The following is a 10,377-nucleotide window of genomic DNA, read 5'->3' as shown; positions in this document are numbered from 1 at the left end:
GTCAGTTGGGATGGCCAGCCAGGGGTGGCATAAGATATGCTGCAGCCCCTGGTAGGCCTTGGGTGCAACTATGCCCTGGGTACCTAAAGTACACTGTACAGGGACTCATAAGAGTGACCCAAATCCCAATTGGTGATGTACCTAAAGTACATGGTGTGAAATTTAGAGAGAGAACAGCAGGGCTGTGGGTCTGATTAGCAGGCCCACAGCCACATTAAGTCGAAAACCAGTGAAGCAAAAAGCAAAAAATGGGGTGACCATATGAAAGCAGACCCTACTCTCCTACGTAAACCCCCCTCCCCCAAACGTAGGGACATTAGACTAACCTTGACCAGTTGTGTCTTCATGTTCTAAGTGGAAGTACCTGGAGAGACCATCTGCATTGCCATGGTCAGTCCCTGGTCTGTGCTTCACTGTAAAGTCCATCCCCTGTAGGGAAATAGACAACCTGAGCAGTTTGGGATTCTCATCCTTCATCTCATTTATCCATAAGAGGAGTCCAAATTTTGAAGTGAGTGCCAAACAAATATGGTCTCAACTTCTTCAGGGGCGAAACCACAGCAAAGGCCTCCCTCTCAATAGCTGACCAATGTTTCTCTCTAGGGGTCAGCCTTCTGCTAATAAAAGCAATGGGCTGGTCTTGACCATCTACATTAAGTTGTGAAAGCACAGCTCCCACCCCCAACTCAGAAGCATCTGTTTGGACAATAAACTCTTTTGAGTAGTCAGGACTCCTCAAGATAGGTGCAGAGCACATGGCCTTCTTCAGGTCTTCAAATGCCTTTTGACAGCTAACTGTCCACTGAACCTTTTTTGGCATCGTCTTTGAAGTCAAGTCATTAAGTTGTGTCACAATGGACCCATAGTTCTTAACAAACTTTCTGTAGTAACCAGACAGGCCCAAGAAAGCTCTGACCTGTGTCTGGGTGGTTAGAGGAGCCCAGTCCTTGATGGTCTGGATCTTACTCTCCACTGGTTGAACCTGACCTCCACCTGCAAGGTGGCCCAGGTACACAACCTTACTCTGCCCTATCTGGCACTTTGTGGCCTTGATAGTTAGGCCTGCCTTCTGCAGGGCCTCTAAAACCTTCTTCAGGTGGATCAGGTGATCCTCTCAGGTGGAGCTGAAGACAGCAATATCATCAAGATAAGCTGCACAAAAGTCATCCAACCCAGTGAGGACTTGGTTCACCAACCTTTGGAAAGTGGCAGGTGCATTCTTCAAGCCAAAGGGCATTACCACACATTGATAATGACCTCCTGGGGTTGAGAAAGCAGTTTTGGCCTTGGCATTCTCAGCTAACCTGATTTGCCAATAGCCAGCCGTCAAATCAAATGTGCTCAGAAACTTGGCAGAAGCCAATCTATCAACGAGCTCATCTGCTCTTGGAATTGGGTGAGCATCTGTCCGAGTGACAGCATTGAGACCTCTATAGTCCACACAGAACCTCATCTCTCTCTTACCATCTTGGGTGTGAGGTTTTGGTACAAGGACTACTGGGCTGGCCCAGGGGCTCTCTGATGGCTCAATTACTCCCAACTCAAGCATTTTCTATACCTCAGTCTTTATAAAGTCCCTGACATGGTCAGGTTGCCTGTAGATCTCACTCTTCACAGGCAGGCTGTCACCAGTGTCCACCTCAAGGGTGCACCAGTTAGTCTGACTAGGTGTCAATGAATCGTCAAAGAAAACAAGGGAAACCCTACTCACATAGGAACCAGGGCCAACAATTATATCAAAGAACAATGGTTCCTGTGGTATAATAAAATAATATGAATTAGATATATGGCTTAATAGCTATTGGTTTTAACACCGAGGGTTGACAAGGATGGCGGAAAGGAATACACAACCAATTGCGATTCTCCTATTTACATGACCAGAGAATCTGGATTTCATTAAAGACACGGAGGCTAACATTATGCATACAACTTTTAATGCAGTCCAAGCATAGCCGCATATGTCACAAAGCAAAAGTTCCAACTTAGAATACATATGAATCAACAATAGCATGAATCACTAGGCAATCAGCCTCTTTTAAATGTGGTGACAATGAAAAAGGAAAAGTCCAAACAAATCCAATGAAACATCAAACTTGAAGAAGGATGACGGAAGAAAACACCATCCACGATTGATCCACAGGTGTGAAATCAAGAAGACAAGTTATCTGCAAGGCAAAGAAAGGTTGTTAATAAATCCCAATAAAAGTATTAAGGACAAGAATAATAAACAATCATCTAAATAACAATTCCTGACAAAGGAAAGGATGTAAGTAATCCTGCAAAGGAAAATAATGTTTGTTTGTAAGTAAAAAATTCAAATAAGCATATCATAACATATATTATATATATATTATATCATTTAATCAACCACCCAGGGAAGGGTGGGAGGGATAATGTTAGCCTCCGTGTCTTTAATGAAATCCAGATTCTCTGGTCATGTAAATAGGAGAATCGCAATTTCATTACAAGACCGGAGGCTACCATTATGCATGTTGGTAGCCATGTAAATCAACATCAGACATGTGAGAAACAGGTTTGCAATAATGATGAGCAAAGGTTCTAGAATTAGACCAATCAGCAGCCTTTAGAATATCATCTAACTTACCACCTGAGCAGAATGACTTACTGGCCATTGCGCCTCTAATAGAATGTGGTTTAAAAATATTCAGATTGATTCCAGGAAGTTTCATGACTGTTTTAACCCATCCAGCAATAGAGCTAGAAGAAATTCCTTTATGGGGTTTAACAAAAGAGAGGAGTAACTGAGATACATTCAAAGGACGAAGAGAGTTCATTCTCACATCATATTCTTTCATACATTGAACAACACAGAGTTTAGTGCAAGTATCAAAACGAGGATAGAAAATAGAATCTGACATGGTTTTAGTTCTTCTATGTATTTCAAATTTGACTCCAAACATATCGTAAGATCTAAAAGAAATATCTAGAGCTTTAACATCAGAGACTCTAATGCATGAAATTAAGCAAAGAAGAGTAGCTAATTTGATAGAAAGATTCTTCCTGCTGAGAAGAGAATTAACTGGCCAAGAACAAAAAAGGTCAAGAATTAAATTAACATCCCGAAGAGATTGATAGCTAGGTTGAGGAGGTCTTCTAAGTCTGATACTTTTAAGTATTCTACAAATATTAGGATTTTTACCTACCGTTTTATTGTTAATTAGAGAATGTCCTGCAGAAATAGCAGATCTAAAACAATTGAGAGATCTGTAACTTGAACCTCTATCGAATTGTTCTCCAAGAAAATTAACTATATCAACAATAGGTGCCTCCACGGGATCCAAGTCCCTTTCCAAGCACCAACGTGACCAGACTTTCCAAATGTTGTTGTACCCGTAATGTGTTCCAGGGGCCCATGACTCTCCAAGGAGAGTTGAAGCTGTTGACGAAAGTCTAGCGAGATCGTTAGACTTGGGATGGCCAAAAAGGAGTTACTAGGACAATTGAGGATCGTTCTTGTCTCACTTTCTGAAGGAGTCTCTGGATCATTGCAAATGGAGGGAAGGCATAAGCGTTGATCCCTACCCAAGGTTGGAGAAAGGCATTCACTGCTAGAGCACCAGGATCGGGCATCCAGCTGAAATAAGATATCAATTGGGTAGTCCATCTGCTCGCAAATAAATCTATTTGGGATGGGCCCCAGAAATGATTGAGGGAGTTGAAAACAGAAGTGTTGAGCTTCCAGTCGCTGTAATCCAAGATGAATCTTGAATTCCAATCTGCGCAAATATTGGATTTCCCTGGAATGTATTCTACTCTCAGAGAGATTTTGTGTTCTAGGCAGAAAAACCAAAGCTTCTTTGCTAGAATGGAGAGGTCTTCTGACTTGGTCCCTCCTAGACGGTTTATGTAAGCAACGGCAGACATATTGTCCATTTTCAATATGACTGATCTTCCTTGAAGAAAGCGTTTGAAGCTCATTAGAGCATAAAGTCCTGCAGTTAATTCTAGATAATTGATGTGGTGCAGGGACTCTTGTTGGGACCAAATTCCTCCAGTGTTCTGGTTCTGTAGACAAGCACCCCAGCCATGAAGGCTGGCATCCGATTCTAGAATAAAATCTGGTGCTGAACCAAAGATCGCTCTCCCATTCCATGCATCTAGATTGTCTAAACACCATGTTAAGTTCTAAGATTGCATCTGGGTTTAAGGAAATTCGATCTCCGTACCAAAGACCTGACCTGAGAGCTCTTGCTTTTATTCTCTGAAGGGCTCGATAATTCAGTGGTCCCGGAAAAATGGCCTGAATGGAGGAAGATAGAAGGCCTAGAAGTCTTGCTAGTTCTCTTAGGGAGAGATTTTCTTGTTTCAATACATGTCTTATCTCCTTTATTATTTTGGCAATCTTCTTGGGAGGGAGAAGGAGAAGACATTCTGTTGTATCTACTGTGAAGCCCAGGAACTCCATCTTCTTTGAGGGGACTAGAATGGATTTTTCCCAGTTTATGATAAAACCCAGACTTTCTAAGAGGTCTATAACTGTCTTCAGATCTTTGATGATTTGAGCATAGTCTTGAGAAAGAATCAGGATGTCGTCTAAGTAAATGATGAGACAAATCCCTTTTTCTCTTAGACATGAGGCAACTGCTCTCATTACCTTGGTGAAACACCATGGGGCTGAAGAGAGGCCGAAGGGGAGAGCCTGAAATTGAAAGAGATGGTTTTTCCAAATGAACTGAAGCAAGGGTTGGTGTTCCTTTGTCATGGGAATTGTAAAGTAGGCGTCCGTCAGATCTAATTTGACTAGCCAGTCTCCTTCTAGTAAGAGGTCTCTGAGAAGATGGATGCCCTCCATCTTGAAATGACGGTAGACAAGGAATTTGTTGAGTTCCATGAGATTTATAACCGGTCTCCAACCCTTGTCTTTCTTTTCCACAAGGAAGAGAGTACTTATGAATGTCATAAATTCCTTGGGTACCTCTAGAATTGCTCCTTTTTTTTTAGCATTGAGGAAATTTCTTCTTCTATGATTTTTTCTTGATCTAGTGTAAGGGGTGTCTGTCTTGGAAGAGAGTACTGTATTGGAGTCTTGGTGAAATCTATACAAAAACCTTGAACGGTGTTCAGAACCCAGGGATCTTGTGTGATAATTTTCCAATTGTGGTAAAAGAATCTTAGTCTGCCACATACTTTTGGATTCAAAGAAAGGGAAGGGGAAGGAGTACTCACTTGAGGGGTGGAGTCAGCAGGTGCTCCTCGTGCTCGGAATTCTCTGGAGCGGAAACATCTTCCTCTGGGTGGATAAAACTGTGGTTAGTTGGGTGGTTGGTACCCTCTACCAAAATTGCCTCTGTTTCTTGGGAAGGGGCGTCGATTAAAGCGGCCGGAAGATTGCCCCTTTCTTCCAGCCCTTCCAAAAAGGTTGCTGTTGTAGTTAAAAACTTTTTTCATGTTTTGATGCGCTCTATCTAAAGCGGTAAAGGTTGATACATATTAAAACTTCTCCAAAAAGTAAACCTTTTGGATTAATGGAGGTTTCTTTTTCAGCCATATCGATTAATTTTGGACTAATTTTATTGAGGACTATTCTTCTTTCACAATTAAGTCCTGCGTTGGCATTTCCTAAGAGGACAAGTGCTCTTTGGCTCCATCCTCGAATGGAGTGTGTGTCAAGAGGGGAACCATTAAGGTAACTCTCCTCAGCTGCGTCGATTATTTTAGTAAGTGGACCTAGGATGTCGAGAACTTTATCTTGGCAGAGCTTAAGCGACCTTTCCAAGCCTTTGCGTGGGTCTCTTCTTAATTTAAAAAGATAAGTAATTAGTTCCGGATCAAGGTTAGGAGTTTGACAGACTTTACCTTCAATTGAAGGTCTGGTGCATTCTGCCCTCAAAAGATTGCAAGTTTCCCTTTCTAAAGGGTTCCTAATCCATTTAGATATGAATTTAGAAACGTGCTCATGTGGAGTCCACTCTGAGCTTCTAGGATGTTTAATGTTAAAAGGGGAGAACATTTCTTCCCCTAAACGGTCCAAGATACTATCTTTAGAAGATGAAGGACCATTGTCGTCATTCAAGAGAAAGGAATCAATATCTTGATCGTCCTCATCTAGGTCAAGAATATATTTGTCAGGAAATTCTGAGCCATCAATATCACTTGGATCATTATCTAGAGCACTTTGGTGAATTGTGCCGCGAGGGACACCCATCAAATTTGTGCCGCTAAGGACACCTTTCAGATTTGTGCCGCTAAGGACACCTTTCAGATTTGTGCCGCTAAGGACACCTTTCAGATTTGTGCCGCTAAGGACACCTTTCAGATTTGTGCCGCGAGGGACACCTGAGGCAAATGAGGTGCGAGGACCTCCTGTAAAATTTGAGGTGCTACGACCTCCCGTGCTCTCTGGGGTATAATCAATATTATTACTTTTTTTTATGCCTCTTACCCCTTTTTTCGGTGAGATCATTAATCTCAGCTATGTCCAAGTCAGATAGGTAATCATTATCATGGATCAAGGGTCTCTTAGATGACATAACTTGGGAGAGAGTAGAAAACATACATGATCTCATATCCTTGTGGATAAGTTTTTTGATGGCATCATTATTAAAATCAGATTCAACAGTAATACTGTGAATTGAATCAGAATCTGACTCAGACATATTTTGAATTGAAAAAATAAATATATAAGAATGTCTGAAGCTTATATAGAATTCTTAACCTTTCTCTATAAACTTTCTATATATGTACAGCCTTTTTTTTATATGTTTATAGTAATCTTTTCAATATATATATATATATCCTCTCGCTTTTTTAAAATTTTTTTTTTTTAATATTACCTTCAAATTACTTTGTAAATATCAATCCTAATAGACTGATTATGGGAGGGAGGCGAGGGTAACACGGATAAATAATTAGATAAATTCACAAAGCGTCGTACCTCACAAGGTTTTGACAAAGTCTAAGGTATTGGGCACAATTATGAACGTCTGGGAGATTGTTCTGAAAATAAAAGCGGGTCACTGTGTTTTTTGAATAATTCGCGCGCGAGAGGAAAGAATTATAACTTTAAAATAAAGACAACTACAGGAAAGGAAAGCGGAAGCCAACCTCCGTAAATTGGAGGTTGGGGGTCTGGGTATAAGGAGTAAAAAAGTGTTACTCTACCTTATAAGATGGTATATAAAACAGGTACATTGTATATATATATATATAAATATTACTCCTGTAGGGATTAAGGGGTTAATCAGTATATAGTAACAAATATAGATTAATAATAAAATACAAGTCTTAAACATGAAATTACAATATTATAAAGAGCTAAGTAAGGAGGTGACTTATCTTGCTTGGAGCCGCATTTAAAAAGGCTGATTGCCTAGTGATTCATGCTATTGTTGATTCATATGTATTCTAAGTTGGAACTTTTGCTTTGTGACATATGCGGCTATGCTTGGACTGCATTAAAAGTTGTATGCATAATGGTAGCCTCCGGTCTTGTAATGAAATTATATACATTTCTGGCATGTTTTTACTTCATTATACCAATAGTAATCAACTATACTTAAATTGTCATTCAACTATGTGCATACAAATACATAAAAAAGGTGTACAGTGTCCCAAGTGTATAAGTGAAACCAAAATAACAATACATACAACATAGACTACATAGGGGCGCAGTGGTTTCTTATTGGATACATGAAAAAAGGAAAAGGACCAAGGAAAACATAATTGGTTATTAAGGTGATTCTACACGGTCGTAGACACTATTTTAAAGGTTCAATTCCTTGTTGCGTCAATGGCGTTTCAACCCTCAGGGATATGGGTCTCGTCAGGACAGGGCAATGAGGGACATCTATAATTAAAAGGACGAAGTGGAAGTGAATATACTGCATGACAGGTTTTAAAAAAAAAATTTTTTTTAACTCATTTGGACAAGGGACCAATAGTACCTGAATATTTTCTTGTATTCACCCATGCACGGTGAGAAATGAAAGACTCACTTACAGGTGACCCAGCTGGGTACTCTTGTAGAAGCGGAGAAGGGAAAAAGAATGGAGGGCGGGATAAAAATTAATGGAGGACAACTGTGAGTTGCGCAATTTTATTTACATGTATGACTTTACACCATGTTTGACCCAAGTACTTACCACATGTAGTGGTCAGAGAACAATGATGAATTATGTGCATATACTGGCACTTGTAATGTTTTCTCAGGATAATGCCTAAAGACAATAATATTGGCAGAGACGGCGTTAGAGACTGCCTATATATGAGTTTCTCAAGTCAACATATTACAACAATATATAGATTTTGAATTGGCGTTTTTTACCTGAGGCCGTAGAAGTTTATACTGGATAGCATAAATTGCATCCGAGTCTTGGATCAAAAACAATGCGATATATTTTGTAGGACGATGCCTATTTAAATAAAGAAAGGAACGCGTCAAAAATAATGACGAAGCGCGTTTCTTGCCAGCTAGTAAGTCGAGAGACTTTTTCGTTGTCTGTATTTAAAATGTTTAAAATGTTTACCTATATTCCGTGGAGCCCGATCGCGTCTCACAGTCCTCTCACTCAGTGTGTAGAGCCTCTCCCCGCCCTTCCGGTATATCGAATCTTACCAGACCTGGCCTTGAGAGTCAAGAGAACTCGATCACTGTCAGGTCTTGTAATCAATTGTAGAGATAGGAGATCGCTTACGCCCGTGATGCTTCAAGACTTTTCAGAGTTAGGCATTCGTTAAAGCAAGTGTGGGCATTCCAAGAGTTATTAATATACATACAATGGATTTCATGCAGTTCTTTAGATTTACAATTATGGTGGTAGTGATCCCAATTGTAAAAACTTACAACATAGTATTTTCAGTACAATTTGTGTCTACAATGTAATATTATCAGAGGACATTTTGCTACTTATAATTACATTGAAACAAAATAGTTGGAATTCAGTACGATATATAGATTAACACATATAATATACAATATACATTGTTGCAGTAAGTAAATTATGGATTATGGCTTACTTATTAAGAGAAATCCATCGCTATTTACAAGCAAGTTCTGGGTGCATGTCTATATAATATTGATTCTGTAGGGAACAAGTTAGTTACTTATATTCGACACGTACCCTCTCCATTCATCAGCAGAATTTAGACCATGATTGATAGAATCAAGTCCATCGATCCAGTGGCATTCTCTACGTTGTAGAATCTGTGAGATGTCTCCTCCTCTTTCTGGCATCGTTATACTGTCAACGACTTGCCATTTAATTTCATCAGCATTGTGATTTAGATCTCTGTAATGTATTACAAGTGGTGCTGTCAGGACTGATTTCCTAATCCGACTTCGATGTTGACCTATTCTCGCTTTGATGGGCTGTTGTGTCTGCCCAATATAAGGTAGTCCACAAGGGCACCAAATGCAATATACAACACTGCGTGTATTACAATTTGAGAAAGCTCCCAGTGTATGTGTAACTTCCCCATGTTGGAACACTGTAGTCTTGAAAGTGAAGGGGCAGGCCACACAATTTCCACATGGATAGTGACCCACCACAGGTGGTAGGCCCCATACAGATTCCAATGTACCTGTACCGTCTCTTATCTTCTCATTTGAGGAATGCACAAGATGTTCTTTCAAATTCTTTGCTCTTTTGTAAGCAAACAACGGAACTACAAATGATGGATTGTTGTTCTGAATAATATGCCAGTTTTTTGTTATTAGGCTGCAAATTTTATTTGTGTGTGTGCCAAAAGTTGTCACACATACAATCTTCTGCATATCTTTTTTGGGGTGTGTCACCAAAAGTTCCTCTCGTGGACAATACCATGCACGCTTTAATGATCTCTTCACCAATTTATTGGGGTAGCCTCTACTGAATAGTTTCAGTTTCAAAATGCCTGCTTCCTTCATGTAGTCCTCCCTTCGGGCACAGTTGCGACGAATACGCAAAAACTGCCCGAAGGGAAGGCCATCTCTTAGAGCTCTTGAATGATGACTTTTATATGAAAGTAGTGTATTTCTTTCGGTGTCTTTTCTATGTAGTGAAGTGATCAATTTACCACCCTCACTCATGATATTAAGATCCAAGAAGGCAATAGTGTCTTTCTGCATCGTAGATGTAAATGTAAGATGTTGTTGAATGCCGTTCAGATGTGTCACAAAGGCATCAAAATTTTCAGTAGTGCCACTCCAAACTAAAATAAATCATCAATATATCAATACCAACATTTAATGTTGGCACGATATGGATTTGAATCATTGATGGCAAAGGATCGTTCCACCTGGTCCATATAGATATTCGCCAGGTTGGGAGCAAAAATTCCTCCCATACTTGTCCCACAGCATTGTTGGTAATATACCCCATTGTGTACGAAATAGTTCTTTTGGAGGGCAATGCGTAGTAAAGAGATTATGAACGAGGT

Source organism: Lissotriton helveticus, chromosome 2_1, assembly GCF_964261635.1.
Source record: "Lissotriton helveticus chromosome 2_1, aLisHel1.1, whole genome shotgun sequence".
In the NCBI taxonomy this organism is placed as follows: Eukaryota; Metazoa; Chordata; class Amphibia; order Caudata; family Salamandridae; genus Lissotriton; species Lissotriton helveticus.
The sequence above is the reverse complement of the archived record's forward strand: the minus strand, read 5'-3'. Positions refer to the sequence as shown.